Source organism: Monodelphis domestica, chromosome 2 (genome assembly GCF_027887165.1).
Source record: "Monodelphis domestica isolate mMonDom1 chromosome 2, mMonDom1.pri, whole genome shotgun sequence".
Classification (NCBI taxonomy): Eukaryota; Metazoa; Chordata; class Mammalia; order Didelphimorphia; family Didelphidae; genus Monodelphis; species Monodelphis domestica.
The window spans coordinates 95744770-95765750 of NC_077228.1; the positions used below are offsets into that span (position 1 = coordinate 95744770).

At 35.8% G+C, this 20981-nt stretch overlaps 1 long non-coding RNA gene across 2 annotated transcripts; it reads left to right on the forward strand.

Annotated features, from left to right (window-relative positions):
- The first annotated feature begins 1647 nt into the window (after positions 1–1647).
- On the forward strand, positions 1648–11768 carry LOC107651281 (uncharacterized). 2 transcript variants are annotated; one of them, XR_008916133.1, is made up of 3 exons: positions 1648–1785; positions 5498–5545; positions 9691–11768. It is a non-coding gene; the product is annotated as an uncharacterized LOC107651281 (long non-coding RNA). The 2 variants fall into 2 exon arrangements; XR_001627758.2 differs by lacking the exon at positions 1648–1785 and adding an exon at positions 2213–2302.
- The last annotated feature ends 9213 nt before the right edge of the window (positions 11769–20981 follow it).

Consider the following 20981-nt stretch of genomic DNA (forward strand, 5'->3'; position numbering starts at 1 on the left):
AAGGTAAATGGGAAATGGTAAAGAAAAGGAAAGAAGTAGGGGCTAGTCAGTTGGTGCAGACTAGAACAAAAATATAACTCATTGCAAGCATTATGTAATAATTTAAAATATACTAATATCATTTTCCCATCTAGGAAGGGGATTATTTTAACCTTGTTGTGTCCATTAAGTATTTTTTTTCTTTTCTGTTTACCTTCATGCTTCTCTTGAGCATCAGATTTCATCATCAAATATTCTTTTCTGCTCTGGCCTTTTCTTCAGGAAAACCTGGAAGTCCTGTTTCATTAGATATTCATTTTTTTTTACCCTGGTCTGGTATGCTCAGGTTCTCTGGTAGGTTATTCTTGATTATGATCCTAGATCTTTTGCATTGTGGACTTTTCAGTCCCTTAATATAGAAGCTGCTAATTCCTATGCAAGTCTGACTATGACTGTCTGGTAATTCTTTTGTTTGTTTTTCTGGATTTTTGCAGTATTTTTGGCTTAGCATGAAAGTTCTGGAATTTGGCTACAATAGTCCTGGGATTTTTAGATATAGAATCACTTTGAGGAGATGATTGATGGATTCTTTTAATTTCTATTTCTCTCTCTTGTTGTCCTTCAAATTTTCTTCTATTTTTTCAAATTTGTTTTATGTTTTCCTGATATATTATGGAATCATTAGCACCAAGCCCAATTTAAATTTATAGGTAGCCATTTTCTTCCTTGAGGCTTTGTACTTCCTTTGTAAGTTATCTTCTTCTTTGAGGTTTTGTATTTCCTTTTTTAGGAAGCTGTTTTCTTCATTGAGTCAGAAAGATCAATGCTCAAATCCAGTATCAGACATTTACTAGCTGTGTGACTTAGGCGATTTAACCTCTCTTTATTTTAATTCTTTACTTAAGTTACTGTTCATTATTTGTAAAATAAGGATAATAATAACATTCTACATCCTATGGTTGTTGGGAGAATCAAATGAAATAATAAATGTAAAATTCTTAGCACAGTTCCTATCATGTAGTAAATGCTATATAAATATTTGCTGTTATTAGTGAATTGAGAGCCACAGGCAAAGACAAAAAAAGAGCCAGAGTCAGATGCAGAGATAGAGAAAGACAGAAATCTATGTCCAAAGATTATATATATGTGTATATATATATACACATATTTATGTATATGTATTTATGTATGTATGTATATATGTGTGTATGTGTAGCTAGAAAAGTTTTTTTTTTTCTTTTTCTCTTTAAGCTTTTAATACTCCTTAAAATCTGAAAACATATTAGCAAGCTAAGGTGCATCCAGTTAGGGGGGAATCTAGATAACTAAGCTGTAGCTCATAAAACTTTTATTATCACTTGATCATTAATAACTGATTTAGAACTTGAAGGGACATCAAGGGTCATTTAGTCTTACAGCTTAATTTTACAGATGAGCAAACTGAGGCACAAAGAGGTTAAATAACTTCCCTAAGGTTAAACAAATGGCAGAGCACAGGTTTGATCCTCCGAGTTCTGACCATAAACATAGATCTCCTTCTACTGAACAATATTCCTTTCCAAATTCAGTATAATTCAACCAGAATTCATTTAAGTTCTTACTAAGCATGCACCTCCCCACCAGAAGATGGCGCTGGAAGAAGTCAGGATTGTGCAGAGGGCTGCCTTCTTGGTGCCTGTTTGGAGTGACTTGGATTGAGATGTCCCTCCCCACCTCCCCACTTCCTCTGAGGAAGTCACTTAACCACAGTTGCCTAGCCTTTACAGCTCTTCTGCCTTGGATCTGATATTAATTCTAAGACAAAAGGTAAGGGTTTAAAAAAAATACTTTTTCTTTGGATTGCCTTTTATCCCGAGATACAACGCAGGTACCTCTACCACTCCTCAACCCACCCCACCCCTCTACTTTTCTCCCATCCCCCACCTTCCTGGTTACTTCAGCCACCTGAGACCTCTTCACCAGGGCCCTGTGACCTGCCCATTGAAAATTCCTGGACAAACATGAATGGATATCAACTGAAAATGGTGCTGGAACAGTGGGAATCGTCATGCACAGGAAGCATTGGGAGATGTAGTTTACTCTAAGCTTCCAGAAGTTTGGAACAAAATCGAACAAACTAGATACATTTGGAACTTTGGAAAGTGTGAACTCTATTGTCCAGTGCTATTGTCTACCAACAGGAAGTAACTGAAATGACTGTTGCTCTTGCAGAAGTTCCAGAACTTTTCAAAAAATCTTGTTAGGAAGTTGATGGGTTAATCAAAATGGCTCTGAGCAGCCCTTCAGAACTGGATGAACTGATGCCGGAGGACTCATAGGAGAGGTATATAAAATATTTTAGAATTAAACATTGGCTCCAAATAAATTAGCACAAGAACAGGGCATCGAATTTTTGTCATAAATTAGCGATTTATGGAAGGTTGGCCAACTTTAATGTTCCCATCAACATCAGTGTGTGTGTGTGGGAAACTTTTAACTGTTTAGAAATGCCTGGATAAAAATGCATTTACTCTTTGCACCTTTTCCACATTTTCCTGTTGATTTTAAATTAGTGTCTGCATAGTTCTGAATTCACTGTATCAAGTATGGTAAAAGTGAATTCTGTGACCATGTCCAGGACTTCAGAGTTAAAATTATTGACTATAAAAGGCCTTAAATCAGTAATATCATAATGGCCACTCAACTCCATCCATCATTACTGTTTTGTTCAAAATATTTGATTTTCTGTTCATTGGAATAATTTACTGACATTGGTTAGCTGGCTCATGTCAAATGCAGAGAAATGCTATCTTAAGTTTTTGAATAAACTGTTTGGCTGAAGGTATTTTTATGCAGATGAGTCTTCAACTTTGCAAGAAAAAATAATAAACTTTAAAAATCCTGAGTGGGGGATACAAAGGATAAGGCCATCTTACAGGTGCTTAAGAAATAAAGGCAAATTTTTAAAAAGTATTTGCCTTCAAGGAACTTATGTACTAGTAGGAATTTTAGCAAGTATACATGTATAAGCAAAATTAATTTGAGGAGAAAAGTGTCCCCCCAAAAATAGGTACAGAGAAAAATTCTGTTAGGTATCATATGAACTAAACCTCACTTGGAAGCTAGATAGTTTAGAGTTTGGGAAGGCAAACTATGGTAAGAAATGGAGCTAAGAAATTATTAGATTTTTATATTTTACTCATAGAAGAGAAGAAATGGGTGTATGGATGTGACAAGACAGCTTTTTAAAAATGAAATAATTTGTGTAAAACACTTTAAAACATCTTAAAATATTATGTAAATTCTAGTTTCTACAGCTAGTAGTTATTATTTTTATTATTATTTGTTATTATTGGGCAGAGGGATTTAACATGTTCTATTTGTCCCCAGGGCTCACAGAAGGATGAGAAGTGGGTATAAGTTAGACGGATGCCCCTGGTATTCAAAAAATTATTATGTGTTTCAGCTTATAGTTTCCAAGGATTAGGGTTGTTTGAATATGGAATGGTTTTTCACATCAAAGTAGTAGGTCCTTCTTCATAATTGTTCTTTCACCTAAGGCTGGATGGTCAGTTTTTAGGGATACTGTTAAGCAAGTTCTTATTTAAGTGTGATTGAAATGACAGTCTTTGAAATGCCTTTCAACTTTATATTTCTGAAGCCTTCTTCTTATGGCCATCTTTCACAGTTATGGCAAACAACTTTGTACAATTTTAGTGATGGTGGTTGGTGGTAATAATAGCAATAACAGGGACAGGTAGGTGGTTCAGTGGAAAGAAAACCAGGTCTAGAAACGAGGACCTGAGTTCAAATTTGGCCTCAGACACTCTCTAACTGTGGCCCTGACCAAGTCATTTAACCCCATTTGCCTAGCCCTTACTGTTCTTCTGCTTTGGAACTGATACGCAGTACTGATTCTAAGATAGAAGGTAAAAGTTTAAAATGAATAATAGAAACAATACTTTTTATTTGTATAGCACTTTACAGTTTAAAGGTGCTTTCAAAATATAGTATTGCATTTTGATACAGTATGGCTCCCTGGAAAATAGTTTTGCCTTTGCCAATGAATATTTATCAAGTGTCATTAGGCTAGAATAGTTCTCTTATAACTTACAAGGTATTAGTCCACTAGCTCTTTTGTAGTTCTGCATGGATTTTTATACTTCCAGTGGGGTTACCCACCCATGGCATTTCAATATAAAATGCATCATTTGTAGCATTTTCCAATTCAGATGGGGACAAGTAAGTACCAATTGAGTTGTCTTCATATGAACATCAAAACCCAGGTATAACTATTTATATATTAAAGTATCTCCTACTATTCTTCTAATGTCATGGGGTTGTACTTTTTTTATACTAACTTATAAAAAATGAAAGATAACACAACAATTACATTACCATTAGAAGGAAGGTTTTTCAAAACTGATCAAATTGATACCAAAAGATCAGTTTCATTCTTGTGGATTGACCCCATTCATTTAGGAAAAAAATAAAAATAGCCTATTGATATGGGATCCTAGGTCTTTACATTTTTTCCATTTAGATATTGAACTGAAAAACAAAAAAGAAAACAAAGATAATGTAATTTTTTTTTTCAAATCAAATATTCTCAAAGATATTTTAATGCTAGTCTTCTTGGCACTACAGATTGCTTTTTCGGTTAAGTTGCTTCCTTCTACCATCTAATCACCTCACAGGTTGTGTGTATTCATTCAGGTGTATCCTGTGCATGTGCTTGTTAACTCAAAGTAGCTGCTTCTGCAAATATTTCACCAGCTCTAAATAAGATGTCATCCCCTAGGAGACTCTTATCTTTGATAGATAAAGGGGGGGGGAAAGAGCTTAACAAAGAAATGAGCATGACTTCAAAGACATCTAATAGAATGGCACTAAATATGCCAGAAAAACAAAGCAAAACCCAAAGCTCTCTATTACAAGGCAGTTAAATGACAATGCTGGGGTGGAGAGGGAAGGGACTAAAATAATAATTTCTTATTCCCAGTGAGGGATAAATCATTTTAGTTTTAATTTTTTAAAAATCCTAGTACACAGAAATAAAGCCAAATACAGAATCTTTTGGGATGAGAGTAAGATGAAAGAGTGAATTATATAATTATTTGGCACAATCAGAGTACAGTTATTTCACATTTAGCATGTTTAAGTGACTTTATAATCATCTACTGAATTTCCTTCCTCCCTATTCTGAATGAGATAGTACTGTATATTGAAGTGAAGGCTATAGAGCTGTCATTGAAGAAAAGAACATCTGAATTCAAGTCCTGTCTCTGAAACTTATTGAGGAGTTAAACCTGGGTAAATCACTTTACCTTTCAGCATTTTGGGCAACAATCTGAGGCTAAATATCAGAGAAGGTACAGATCTGTGTTTGATAAAAGGAGTTCTTTCAATCACAAATTTCTTACATCAAGGAAATAACAGGTCTATTCTATGATTCCATAAGATGGAGTAGAATTGTGCTACAATGCTAGCTTAGTTTGGAATTGTAAACTGTATTAACACAAGAATAATTCTGCCATAGGTTTACTTCACTCATTGGTTGAATAATTTGGAAGACATATCATGAAATGTAAGTATTCTTACCATAACTCTCTTGCTAATTATTCTGGGACTGCAGAAAAGATCTGAATGTCTGAAAGCCTCACTTACTGGGGATAGCTTGCCTCTTTTGGCCTGTTAATCCTTCAAATTGAGGATACCAAATAATTATTGTGACAGCACTTTGAAAATTACAATAAAATTTGCATATAATGGAGTTATATTTCCCTCCACAGTCATTTTTATTCCTAACTTTTCTTTTGAGGATGTTACCACTACATTTTTAGTAACTAGTTGTGAAAACTTGACATTATTCTTGACTACTCACTCTTTCTCACCCTAAATATCTGATTAGCTGTCAAATCTTGTAATTTCTGCCTTAATGATATAATTTTCATCCATCTCTTCCTCTCCATTCACATCATATATGCCATCCTAATCTCATGTTTGGGCCATTTCAAAGACTACTCTTTCTCAAGTCTCTTCCTCCCTCTCTAATTTATCTTCTACTAAGAAAGATAATTCTAAAGTACAAGTCTGACTAGGTCACTCCACAACTCAATTAAGTCAATGGCTAAGAATCCTGTCTAAGATAAAATATAGACTTCTCATTTTGTCACTTGAAGATCTTTATAATGGCTCCAATTAGTACACATTGTTTTTCATGTATTTTGCCAATCATCCAACCTGCTACCTTTCTTGTTATTGTTCATATATAAAATTCTATCTCGCACCTTTGTTTTCTCTATTCCTGGGATATTCTATCCTCTCAAGTTTCCTTTTCAGAATCCCTAGATTTCTTCTCTTTTTCTGATTTTTGCCTTTTCCCCTAACTCCTGGTGTTCCATTGTATATGAAAGAATTACCTGGTGTTTACTTTTTTATAGTTTTTATGCTTCCCCTTATGTATACATGCTAATTCTCCTTTAAAGACCATAAGGTTCTGGAAGGCAGATAATGGTTTATTTTTGGTTGTGCATTGTGAAATAGTAAGCCCTTATTAAGTGCTTGCCAATAATTTGATAATAGCCATGTTTTAAAATTATCCATCATCTCAGTAGGATGAATTCTTTGATTCTCTTTTATGAAAACATTTTCTCCAGTAGAGATCTTGGAAAATAAAAGGGTAGAATGTTCTTGAGAAATGAGATCTTCTAAAAGTTAGATAAGCTATTTCTGATAACCCCTTAAAGTCAGCTATAGGGAAAAACCCTCACTATCTTTGCACTTTAGTTTCAGTTTACAATTATACCAGGATATGAGATAAATGTCTTTCCACTTCAGTGCCTATTTAATGGGAGAAGTTGGATGTACAATATACTCTTACCAATTACATATGGAACAAATTCACTGGGCTCAAAGAAGGTACATATCACTTTTCTGCATAATAGAGGGAGCCCACTTTCCCCAGAGCAAGAGTAGTTCAGTTTTTAAATGAGTTTTAGAAGGAAAAATTTATAGGTATCCCATCTCTGAGCCTTGTAGGCTTCCCTGAAAACAGAACTGCTTTTTTTTTTTTTTTGCTGGAGCAATGTAATTATGAGAAAGGAGTAACTGCTCCCTTCCTTGACACATTAGAAGTGGATAATGAAAAGATAGTGAGCACGTTTTAAGAAATGACTCTGAGTAATAATATCCTTAAAAAAAGTATTCAAGGTTATTCTGGGGAGAGTCTAGAAGTTGAATAGGTACTCTGAAAGTGAGGGGCTACACTGAAAGTCTTTCTCATCTACCTTACAAATTGCATCTCTACTGGGAAACAACAGAGTTCTTACAGTTGTCAAGTGATGAAGTATATGCTAAATATTTACTATATTACAGGCACTAATCTAAGCTCTGAGAATGCAAATATAAACAAAAGAAAGACAGTCTTTGACCTTAAGAAGTTTGCATTATAGTGGAGGAAAAGAAACAAAAGGAAGAATTGTTCAGCACAATGGAGCACTTATTTGTTTTAAGTTACATGACTTAATGAAGGTATAATATATGCAAGCTGAAGAGAAATGAGCCCTTTTTTTCAGTTATCACTCTATTCATATTTTCCAATGTTATTAAACTTATCACTGAATTAGCCAGACCCCATGTGAGCTGACTTAAATTTATGCTATTTCTTTGAACATGTTAGATTATTTATTGAAATGTAAAGGAAAATTAATTCAGTTCTATTGTCCATCTTTTGACAACTGTCAGTGAATAAGCATTTATTAAGCTCCTGTTCTATGTCAGACTCTGTGCTAAGCACTGGGATAGAAAATGAAGTATAGAAAATAAGTAAGATGACAGCCTGTGCTCATAAAGAGTTCAAAATCTAATGGGAGAGACAGCAAGCAAATAAACAAGATAGAAATACAATGAATAGGAAACAAAAGAGGAAAGGAAGTAGAACTAAAATGAATTGGGCAAAGCTTTTTATAGAATATTAGATTTTAGCTGGGACTTGAAGGAAGCCAACAGGTAGATATGAGAAGGGAGGGCATTCCAGGTATGGAGAAGAGCTAGAGAAAAAATGTTCAGAGCTTAGAGATCCTGGTATTTTAGGAACAGCCAGGAGGCCAGTGTTATGTATGAAGAATGTGTGACAGGGAATAAAGAATTACAGGATTAGAAAGGGACCCAAGGGTTGAGGCAAAGTTAAGATGAGCTTTGAACAACAAATACAGGATTTTCTATTTAATTCTGAAGGTGATAGGGAGACAATAGAACAATCGGGCTTAATGAGTGTTGAATTGTGGGGTGGGGAGTGAGGGGAGGCTAAATAATTAGACCTATGCTTTAGGAAAATTTCTATGTAGGTTGAATGGAATTGAGAGGAACTTCAGGCAGTGAGCCTCACCAGCATGCTTTTGTAGTAGTTCAGGTATAAAGAGAGATATTGCAATGCTGAAAATCGCAGACCTTGTCCAAAGACTAAATAATGCATTTCCAAATGAGTCATTCTGTAATAAATCAGTATAATACTTGCACACACACATACATACAAATACATATAACCTATACATGCTCTGTAAAATAGACATACTGGAATAAATAATTTGACATGGAAGTCACTTTTCAAAACTTAAGAATGATGTATAAATATTGTTTTTATTGTTACTTATATTGACATTGTTATTCTCAAGTGACATTGGTTGACAGGAGATAGGAATGAAAATCTGAAATTTTTTCCAATATTATTTAGGGGTAAAAATATGATGTCATTATAGTTGTACTACCATAGTTGTACATCTTAGAATGTATCTGAATTAAACAAATATACAAGTTTTTCATACGTGTGTATTATGTATATGTAACATATGACAATACTCACCTCCCATATCCTGGCTGTTATTTTGTCCCATCTCTGGTTTGTGCTATAGCCAAATCTTCTATAATTATAGCTTCCCAAGTAAGTTTCCCAATGAATTTATATTTCCCTGAGTAGGATCCTACTGCTTTTTCTAAAATATCTAATCCTCTTCAGAGCCTTGAGCTTCCCTGAGGCATAAAGTGAAACTAGAACCACAAGTCCCATGTTCTGAATAGGCAAATGCTTAGAATTAAGATATTTCTAGCTCTGGAAGCAATACTTCATGTTGTATTGATTATGAGCTATGAGAATCCTTATCTCAAAACCTATTCTTATCAGTGAATCAGGTTTCTAGAACTTGACTAAATCTCTTTTTGAGAGATCTAAGGGTCAATGGAAATTCTCTAATGTTTTCAGCTCAAGTCCATTAAGCTCAAAGTTGATCAGTCAACAAATTTGAACTATCCTTTCCTACTCTCCTTTTTCTTCCACTTCTCTTTTTCTTATACTGTTTTTTTTTTCTCTCCCTTTTCATACTCTTTCTTACCTTTTTCTCCTTTTCTTAAGACCTTCTTTTTCTCATCCTCTCCCCTTTCTCTTTTCATCTCCAGGCATTTCCCCATTCATTCCCCACAAAGACCTGTTCTGACTTTCTGAAATTCAAAACCAAGTCTGGTACCTTCATTTCCCCCTGCTCATCAAATCTTCCTTTCAGTTTCCTTTTGTGCATTCTCTCTCCCCTGATTACAATGTAAACTCCTGATGGAGCAGAAACTATCTTACTTTTTAAAAAATATTTATATCCTGAGCGTATAGCACAGTGACAGGCACATAGTAAGTAGTTAATAGATCCTTGTTTTTCTTCTTTCTCTTTCTTTTCTCTGCATTAGGTGAAGCAGTGGATAGTATTGGAAGTAGAGTAAATAAAGTGATGGGCCTGGAATCAAAACACCTGAGTTTAAATCCATCCTTGGAGATATAATGATTGTGTATCACTGGGCGAGTCATTTAGCACTTCCTTGCACAGAATAGGAGCTTAATAAGAATTTTTTTCTTCCTCTGTTGTTATAAGTATATTGAAATACCCTTCTCTATTGAGCAAATTATCTCTTTCAAGTTCTCAAAGGTAAAAAATGTAAGTAAATAATTCTATTATTTTCTAGTTGTAAACAGCCTCCATAAGTGACTCCACTAACAACAAATATATAATTATATCACAGTATGAGATATAATAATAATACAATTTTCCTCATAACAATCTGGGGAAAAGGATGCAGCCCCTTTAAAGTCAGAGAGCAGGGAAATCTGATCTTTTCCTATTTGAAATGGCTGCTAGGGGACCATTTGCTACAAATTAACTAGTAAAACACTTAGGAATTAGAGATTTGATAGAAGGGGAAAATTAGGAACAAGTTCAGTTTAAAAGAAGAAACCACTGAATGGGAAAAAGCACAATAATTACATTTTTAAAGAGACTACTAGCAGCATCACCACTGCTACTTAGCATCTTTCTCTCTCTCTCTTTTTTTTTAACTTTGCTACAAGGCAAAAGAAGACCCAAAACTTTTTTTTTTTTAACTTTGCTACAAGGCAAAAGAAGATCCAAGATTTTATTGAAGAGGCAAAGAACTATTACTAAAATCTGCAAAGAAAGCCCAAAATAGCCATGTTCTCATGAGTTAGTTAATAGCCATGGTTTTTTAAAGAAAAAAAAAACATCTAAAGCTGGTTTGATTGTGAGTGGGATGCAATTGGATGGTGGAGGGGGTTTTGGAAACAAAATTGGTTATTAAAAGCCATGGAAAAGTCCCTAGAAGATCCATTTCCAATTTGGGAGAATAGAGTTCCCAAAAGGAACTAAATCTCTTTATTGTCATTACCTACTACAGGAACAAATATTTACTGAAGCAAAAGGTATAATTGTAGCAACATTTCTCACATAATGTTCCACTTAGGACAATGCTTGAGCCCACAATGTAGTAATATCACCAAGTGGAGATTCTAATTGGATCAGGAGGCTTTGTAAGGAAGAGGATATACAAATAACACTCTGAGAGATGTGGGGCCCAGAGAGTGCCAGAGAAGAAAGTGACAGGGTGGTGTGAATTTTAAAACTATTCCACCCTAATCAAACTGTACTTTAGAAGATCTGATTTAGCTTTTTCCTGATCAGTAACAATGGAGATACTTGGAATAACAGAATCAGGTCTTAGAAACTCTACATTTCTCCACACTTCTTAGTTTAACAAGATTAGGAAGGTCTGCATCAAACTCAAGATTTAATTATCTGAGGAAATGGCCTTCAACAGACATGTGCAGAAAAACGGACAGACCCCTGGGCTGTCCTAATTCAATCTAAGTGATCATTGGTACAGATGAAACACAGGAAAGTGATGTAAAACCATCCATATAAGGCACATCACTTCCTCTCTCTTGCTCTTTTCCCTGAAGAGGCAACTCTGGCTGAGAGTGTGCTAAGCTTTTCGGCATCTTGGAGTGTTGGTGGTGAGTCTTGCCCTTGAGCCGATTCAGGTTCAGGCATCTTAGCTGAGCTCCTTTGGTGGTCAGGCTGGTTGTTTCCTCCTTCACACTCAAAACCTTACTTTCTAGATCTCCAAATCTTCCCGCCTGGTACTAGCCCCTTCCTTCTTCCTTCTTCTTAATCTCCTCCACTATATCAATTAAATCACCATAAAATTTCCAGCTGAGTTTTGGTGCTTCATTAGGATTTTATAAATAAAATCATTGGTGACCAAATATAATTATTACATTCGGTCTCAACCATAATTTTAACCTTTACAGTGGAGAGATCTAATATGGCATAGGGATAAAAAAGATACTCATGTGTGGTTATGGTTCTAGCACCATGAACCTTGGAATGTCTGGGGCAACATGATAACTAAAGAACTAAGGCAAGAAAATCTAATTATTTTCAAATCTACCTTAGGGACTCCTCTGAAGATTATAAGTAGCTAAATTGATAAATATTAACTCCTTCATGAAATTTTTCTTATATATTCTTTCATGTTCTGAGGAATATAGAAATGTATTGTATGACAGCACTGGTATAACCTATGTTAGATTATTTACCAACTCAGGGAGAGAATTTGGACCACAAAATGTCAGAAAACAAATGATATAATTTTTTCCACCTCTAATTGAAAGAGAAATTAAAATGAAAAAGAATGTTGGACAATGCCATTCTTTCCACTGTTTTCCTTTGATGGCTTCTGTGGTCATAAGATGTGAGTGAAATAATAGACTGACTTCTTTTTTTTAATTTTTTTAAATATATTTTATTTGATCATTTACAAGCATTATTCGTTAAAGACATAGATCATTTTCTTTTCCTCCCCCCCACCCCCCATAGCCGACGCGTAAGTCCAGTGGGCATTAGATGTTTTCTTGATTTGAACCCATTGCTTTGTTGATAGTATTTGCATTAGAGTGTTCATTTAGAGTCTATCCTCTGTCATGTCCCCTCAACCTCTGTATTCAGGCAGTTGCTTTTTCTCGGTGTTTCCACTCCCATAGTTTATCCTTTGCTTATGAATGGTGTTTTTTTCTCCTGGATCCCTGCAAGTTGTTCAGGGACATTACACCGCCACTAATGGAGAAGTCCATTACGTTCGATTATACCACAGTGTATTAGTCTCTGTGTACAATGTTCTCCTGGTTCTGCTCCTCTCGCTCTGCATCACTTCCTGGATGTTGTTCCAGTCTCCATGGAACTTCTCCACTTTATTATTCCTTTTAGCACAATAGTACTCCATCACCAACATATACCACAATTTGTTCAGCCATTCCCCAATTGATGGGCATCCCCTCGTTTTCCAGTTTTGGGCCACCACAAAGAGCGCAGCTATGAATATTTTTGTACAAGTCTTTGTGTCCATTATCTCTTTGGGGTACAGACCCAGCAGTGCTATGGCTGGGTCAAAGGGTAGATATTCTTTTGTCGCCCTTTGGGCATAGTTCCAAATTGCCCTCCAGAATGGTTGGATCAATTCACAACTCCACCAGCAATGCATTAATGTCCCTACATTGCCACATCCCCTCCAGCATTCACTACTTTCCTTTGCTGTTATGTTAGCCAATCTGCTAGGTGTGAGGTGATACCTCAGAGTTGTTTTGATTTGCATCTCTCTGATTATAAGAGATGTAGAGCACTTCTTCATGTGCTTGTTGATAGTTTTGATTTCTTTATCTGAGAACTGCCTATCCATTTCCCTTGCCCATTTATCAATTGGAGAATGGCTTGATTTTTTTTGTACAATTGATTTAGCTCATTATAAATATGAGTAATTAAACCTTTGTCAGAGGTTTCTATGAAGATTTTTTCCCAATTTGTTGTTTCCCTTCTGATTTTAGTTATATTGGTTTTGTTTGTACAAAAGCTTTTTAGTTTGATGTAGTTCAAAATTATTTATTTTACATTTTGTGATTCTTTCTATATCTTGCTTGGTTTTAAAGCCTTTCCCCTCCCAAAGGTCTGACATGTATACTATTCTGTGTTTACCCAATTTACTTATGGTTTCCTTCTTTATGTTTAAGTCACTCACCCATTTTGAATTTATCTTGGTGTAGGGTGTGAGGTGTTGATCTATTCCTAGTCTCTCCCACACTGTCTTCCAATTTTCCCAGCAGTTTTTATCGAATAGTGGATTTTTGTCCCAAAAGCTGGGATCTTTGGGTTTATCGTATACTGTCTTGCTGAGGTCGCTTTCCCCCAGTCTATTCCACTGATCTTCCTTTCTGTTTCTTAGCCAGTACCAAATTGTTTTGATGACTGCTGCTTTGTAATATAGTTTTAGGTCAGGGACTGCAAGGCCCCCATCATATGTGTTTTTTTTCATTATTTCCCTGTATATCCTTGATCTTTTGTTCTTCCAAATGAACTTTGTTATGGTTTTTTCTAAATCAGTGAAGAAGTATTTTGGTAGTTCAATGGGTATGGCACTAAATAGATAAATAAGTTTGGGTAGGATGGTCATTTTTATTATATTGGCTCGTCCTATCCATGAGCAGTTAATGTTTTTCCATTTGTTCAAGTCTAGTTTTAGTTGTGTGGCGAGTGTTTTGTAGTTGTGTTCATATAGTTCCTGTGTTTGTCTTGGGAGGTAGATTCCTAGGTATTTTATTTTGTCTAAGTTGATTTTGAATGGGATTTCTCTTTCTAGTTCTTGCTGATGAGCTGTGTTGGAGATATATAGAAAAGCTGATGATTTATGTGGGTTTATTTTGTATCCTGCAACTTTGCTAAAGTTGTTGATTATTTCAATTAGCTTTTTGGTTGAATCTCTAGGATTCTTTAAGTAGACCATCATGTCATCCGCAAAGAGTGATAACTTGGTCTCCTCCTTGCCTATTTTGATGCCTTCAATTCCTTTATCTTCTCTAATTGCTACTGCTAGTGTTTCTAGTACAATGTCAAATAGTAGAGGTGATAATAGGCATCCTTGTTTCACTCCTGATCTTATTGGGAATGCATCTAGTTTATCCCCATTGCAGATGATATTAGCTGTTGGTTTTAGATATATACTGTTTATTATTTTTAGGAATGACCCTTCTATTCCTATGCTTTCTAGTGTTTTTAATAGGAATGGGTGTTGTATTTTATCAAAAGCTTTTTCTGCATCTATTGAGATAATCATGTGGTTCTTGCTAGTTTGCTTGTTGATGTGGTCAATTATGTGGATGGTTTTCCTAATGTTGAACCAGCCCTGCATCCCTGGTATAAATCCTATTTGATCATGGTGAATGATCCTTCTGATCACTTGCTGGAGTCTTTTTGCTAGTATCCTATTTAAGATTTTTGCATCTATATTCATTAGGGAGATTGGCCTATAGTTTTCTTTCTCTGTTTTTGACCTGCCTGGTTTTGGAATCAGTACCATGTTTGTGTCGTAAAAGGAGTTTGGTAGAACTCCCTCTTTGCTTATTATGTCAAATAGTTTGTATAGTATTGGGATTAACTGTTCTCTGAATATTTGATAGAATTCACAGGTGAATCCATCAGGCCCTGGGGATTTTTTCTTAGGAAGTTCTTTGATGGCTTGATGGATTTCAATTTCTGATATGGGATTATTTAAGAATTCTATTTCCTCTTCTGTTAATCTAGGCAGTTTGTATTTTTGTATATATTCATCCATTTCTCCTAAATTGGTGTATTTATTGCCATATAATTGGGCAAAGTAATTTCTAATGATTGCCTTAATTTCCTCCTCATTGGAGGTGCTGTCCCCCTTTTCATCTTTAATGCTGTGAATTTGCTTTTCTTCCTTCCTTTTTTTAATTAGATTGACCAGTACTTTGTCTATTTTGTTTTTTTTTCAAAGTACCAGCTTCTTGTCTTATTTATTAAATCAATAGTTCTATCACTTTCGATTTTATTAATTTCTCCCTTAATTTTTAGGATTTCTAATTTGGTTTTCTGCTGGGGGTTTTTAATTTGATCGCTTTCGAGTTTTTTCAATTGCATTTCCAATTGATTGATCTCTGCTCTCCCTTGTTTGTTAATATAAGCTTTCAGGGATATGAATTTGCCTCTGATTACCGCTTTGGCTGCATCCCAAAAGGTTTGAAAGGATGTTTCACCATTGTCATTTTCCTTGATGAAATTATTAATTGTTTCTATGATTTCTTCTTTAACTAAATGGTTTTGGAGTATCATATTGTTTAATTTCCAATTGGTTTTAGATTTGGTTTTCCATGTACCATTACTAATCATTATTTTTATTGCCTTGTGATCTGAGAAGGCTGCATTCATTATTTCTGCTTTTTTGCATTTGTGTGCTATGTTTCTGTGACCTAATGTCTGGTCAATTTTTGTGAATGTGCCATGTGGTGCTGAGAAGGTGTATTCCTTTTTATCCCTATTTATTTTTCTCCATATGTCTATTAATTCTAATTTTTCTAAGATTTCATTCACTTCTTTTACCTCTTTCTTATTTATTTTTTGATTTGATTTATCTAAATTTGATAATGGTTGGTTTAAGTCTCCCACTAGTATGGTTTTATTGTCTATTTCTTCCTTCAATTCGCCTAGTTTCTCCATTAGAAATTTGGGTGCTATATTATTTGGTGCATACATGTTGATTAATGATATTTCCTCGTTGTCTAGAGTCCCTTTTAACAAAATATAATTACCTTCCCTATCCCTTTTGATCAGGTCTATTTTTGCATTGGCTTTATCAGATATCATGATTAGCACTCCTGCCTTCTTTCTATCAGTTGAGGCCCAGAAGGTCTTACTCCATCCTTTAATTCTGACCTTGTGGGTGTCAACCCGCCTCATGTGTGTTTCTTGAAGACAACATATGGTAGGGTTTTGGATTCTAATCCATTCTGCTATTCGTCTACGTTTTATGGGTGAGTTCATCCCATTCACGTTCAAAGTTATGATTGTCATTTGTGGACTCCCTGGCATTTTGATTGCCTTCCCTAATTCTAACCTTTTCTTCTTCGGGTCTACCTTTTAGTCCAGTGATTTACTTTGAATCAGTCCCCTTGTCCCCTCCCTTGATGTTTCCCTTTTTAGTCCCTCCCTTTTTCTTCCCTCCCCCTCCCCCCTCTCTTTCCCTCCCTTTTTGTTCTCCCTCTCCCCCTCCCCCCCTCGGTTTTCCCTTCTCCTTACCCTTGTTGGGTAAGATAGAATTCAAGATTCCAATGGATCTGGATGTTTTTCCCTCTCAGAGTTGATTTCCCTGAGATTGAGGTTTAAGTAAAAAAAAAAAAAAACCCTCTCTTCCTCTCCTTCTTATAGGAGTTTTCTTCCCCTCCCCTTCCCATGTGAATCTTTGTGTGAGAACCATTATTCTATTTGGTCTTTCTTTACCCCCTATTTATACATTACATTTTCCCCACATGTTAGTATACATAGATTGATATAAATGTAGTCCTTATAGAAGAGAGTTTGAGTAAAAGAAAATAACATTTTTCCCCTTTCCTTAACATTTACCTTTTCAGGTATTCCTTGCTCTTTGATTTTCGGTATCAAACTTTCCACAGAGCTCTGGTCTTTTCTTTGCAAAAAGTTGGAAGTCTTCTATTTTGTTGAATGCCCATACTTTCCCTTGGAAGTATATAGTCAGTTTTGCTGGGTAGCTGATTCTTGGTTGGAGACCCAGCTCTCTTGCCTTTCTGAAGATCATGTTCCATGCCTTACGATCATTCAGAGTAGAACTTGCAAGGTCTTGTGTGACCCTGATTGGCATTCCTTTATATCTAAATTGTCTTTTTCTGGCTTCCTGTAGGATTTTTTCTTTTGTTTGATAGCTTTGGAATTTGGCAATTACATTCCTGGGAGTTGTCTTTTGAGGGTTTAGTGTAGAAGGTGTTCTGTGAGCTCTGTCAGTGGCTGTATTTCCCCCTTGTTCTAGAATCTCTGGGCAATTTTCTTTGATTATATCTTGTATCACCATGTCCAGTTTGGTGTTTATTTCTGGCTTTTCTGGGAGTCCAATTATTCTTAAATTTTCTCTTCTCCCCCTGTTTTCCAGATCTATCACCTTGTCGGTGAGATATTTTATGTTCTCTTCTAATTTCTTGGTGTTTTGGCTTTGCTTTATTAGTTCTTGCTTTAAAGCCTGGTTTTCTTTTACAGTTTGGTCAAACTGGTTTTGTAGATGCGTGAATTTCTTTTGCATTATTTCCCACTTTTCCTCCCAGAGGGCTTCCATCTTTTTGGTCATTTCTGATTCAAATTCTTCATGGGTTTGTGGAGAGTTTCTATTTCCTCTGGCAGATTTTGGAGAATTTTCTTGTATATCTTCTTCTATCTGCTCTGTATTTTGTATTTTGGCTCCATAGAATGTGTCCAAAGTCGCCCCTTTCTTCTTATTTTTCTTGGTATTTTGGGGCTTCTGTGCTTCTGTGGAGTTTGCTGCCATCTCTGAATGTGGAGGTGTAAAGATTAAAATTTAGGGGAGAGGGGGAGACTGAGGCAGGTAGAAATTAGTTTCTCTCTGCAAGGAGTATTATATTTTTTTGAGGTTTATTAAAGGTTAAAGATTAAGAATATACAAGTAAGAAACATGTGCCTAGGCCAGAGGCCTAGACAAAATAACCTCACATCATGGAAGAGACGCCTCTGCTCCAAAAACGGAAGTCCAAAAACCCAGACCTTCAAAAGCCTTTGCTAAATACCTTCTCGATCTCGGCCCAGGTGAGATTACAAGGCATTCTGGGGAAGTGGAGCAAAGGCTCATGGGGATTGTAGTCCTGTATTCGAGTCTATTTTTTACATCCCCCCGTGTGATCATTTGTGGAAAAATTAATTTTTCCCCAAAAGGATCATAAAAACATAATAAACTTAAAAGATTACAATAGTGTGAGGATGAGAGAAAAAAGAATAAAACCAATAATTGCTGAACACATTGACAAAAAGCCATTAGGGGGCAGTCCCCTTTGGCATAAAAGTATACATACAAATAAATGTTCAATCAACCACACCCAAAGTTCAATTTTGTGCAACTTGTGGTCTGGAGGCTTCTTCATGATGGCTTCTCCAACAGTTCAGTTCTGGATTCAGAGAGGTAGCATCTTCTTTACCTAAAATTCTTCTGAAAAGGAATTTAAACTTGCAATTTAAATAATGATATTTTTTTACATTCCCCCGTGTTGTCGGTGATTGAAAGATTCAGAATCAGTTAGGGATGCATGGCTGAGGTATGAGGTATATGAATCAATTGGCAAGAGATATTAAAAAGACACCAGAAAATCCAAAAGAAAAGAAAAATTTCTGGATGAAAATATAGACTATCAAAGTCTTATATGTAAAAATTCCAAGTAGAAGAAAAATAAATCTATAACAGGTCCTTCAATCAGGGCCCAATCAAAATGATCTAAGCAATGATGCATTTACCCAGTCAGTGCCAGGACTACAGAAAGGTACCACACTATGAGAGGCAGAAAAGGGGACCAGATTATAGAAGCCAAGTAGGAGCCAAGGTTTCAGGGATACTGGTCTGTGAGTATCTTCAGAATGAGTGTAGATACAAAGGAAGCCTATGTCTTAACACATGTTAAACATAGTAACCTTGAGTCTTCACACTAGGTTCAAGACCTTTGTATTGGCTTAGAAATGCATCAATCCATCCTAGATTGGCCTTTCTTTGACCCTATGAAATGGCTCTTGTGTGTATCTCTTGTCCTGAAATCAGACAGAATCATTAAGCAAAGTCCCATAATTTATTTAAATAATTAGTGGCATCAGTTTCATAGTCACAAGCTTTTTAGGGCATGCATTAGAAAATGTATCTTAAACTTGTAGCACTGAAAATCAAAAGGTTAAAGAAAATCTTAATACTGGTGACATGTGCTTCAAATATAAAAAGGAAAGAAAAAATAATTAAAAAACTGAAAAAGTATATTGCACATGCAAGAAAAATATAACAATAAAAGAGCTTTAAAAATTCAAAAATATAGCTTATAACCATTGACACTGTGTCAGTTAAGAAAATATAAAATACAAGGCTTTCTCACCAAAAAATGAGATCCATTTCCTCTTTGTATCTGGCCATGATCACTGTGAGTAGAAGGCAAATGAATTGAACAAGGTTAACAATTTTTCATTTTTAAAAATACAGTAGTACAAATATGTAGATATCAAAATCCCCAAAATTCTCAATAGCCCAATTAATTACAATAGCAAACAAACACACTTTCATATTTCACATAAGTTGCTGTATGACATTTTTTAAAACCTAGGAATTGATGGACTTTTGTCACAATTTTTACAAACATAGCAATCCTTCAACCTTGGTATTTAAACATATTTTTTAAAACAAAGTAAAACTCATCTTGGGTTTAGAACATAATCAATAAATCTATATATCATCCTGGTAGAAGTAAAATAGTGAGCTGAAGAGCATAAATAAAGGGGTGCTCCTTGTTCTTGGAGGCTTTTCCCAAGGGTACAAATGCCCTGAAATTAACTGCCCAACTTCCATTCACATGTGGGAAGGTTGGGGGTTATAAAATACATTTTACTTCAGCTACTAGAATGGGCCTTACCTCGTGGTAGGGGCAGGCAAAAATAACCAGACTGTTAAAAAAAATTCCAAAATCATATTTAAAAAACCCTTAAAATCAAATCATTTGAGGTATTTAGCACATTAAAATTCCAAAGGTTGTTAATACAATTATAACCAGTTCTGAAGTCCATCTATCCTCAGCAAAATAAAAAAAAGCTGTTTTTTTCATATATGGGCTTATTCACAATAATATTTGTTCAACAGTTATAGGGGAAAAACAACAGAATTTCAAAACTCAGTACATTCAAAATAAATTCAATCAACCTTCAGTTCAAGCAGAATAATATTGAATCCAGTAATATATGAACTTAAAATCACAAAGTTAAACCTTAAACAAAAAATGCAATAGAATACAGAGATTTTTTAATAAACCATTGGAGTCTGAAATGCCTTAGAGCCTTTAGTCTCTTCAAAGTTCCTTGGGTTGTTTTTTCTTGTTTGTTTGTTTTTAATTATCCATTTAAATGTCTATTGTCCGAAGGTAGAGTAGTAAAGGCTAGGCTACGGGGTTCAAGGGATCCGTCCAGGGCCCCATAGCTGGGAAGCATCGGAGGCCAGATTTTAACTAGAGACCTCCCGTCTCTGGGCCTGGCTTCCAGTTCGCTGGGCCACCCATTTTCCTCCCCAAAGTTAAAGTTGAATCTTTGGGCTGAGTCTGCTCCTAGACAGGCAGGTAAAATCAATGAAACTGCCAGAAGAGTCAAAAATCCTTTTAAACAGCCCATTGCTATTAAGTTTCTGTTTCTTCTCTTTAGTCTTTTCTGTCTTTCCCCTCTCTGATACCCCAGTGGCCAATACCCCCATCCACGTGGAGGCTTAGCCTAGGGGAAAATTGCCCGGTCTCCTTTCCCTCTGGTCTCTCCCCTCCGCCCACGTGGCCAATACTGTTACCAGCTGGTCGCAATGAGTCCTGAGCGATCTGCTCCAAGGATCTGGGTGGTGAGTCAGCTGAGTCGGAAGCCAGATGGGTGAGAGACAGACTGCCGGGGTGGGTCGGGCTGGGAGCTGGAGCACAGCTCAGCACCAGGTGAGAGGCCAGGAGCAGAAGCAGGAGCTGGAGAGGGCCGCAGGCAGGAGCTGATCAAGATGGTTTTCTAAAGAGCATCTCGGAGAACCTTGGCTTTAAAAAAAAATTCTCTAGGCTA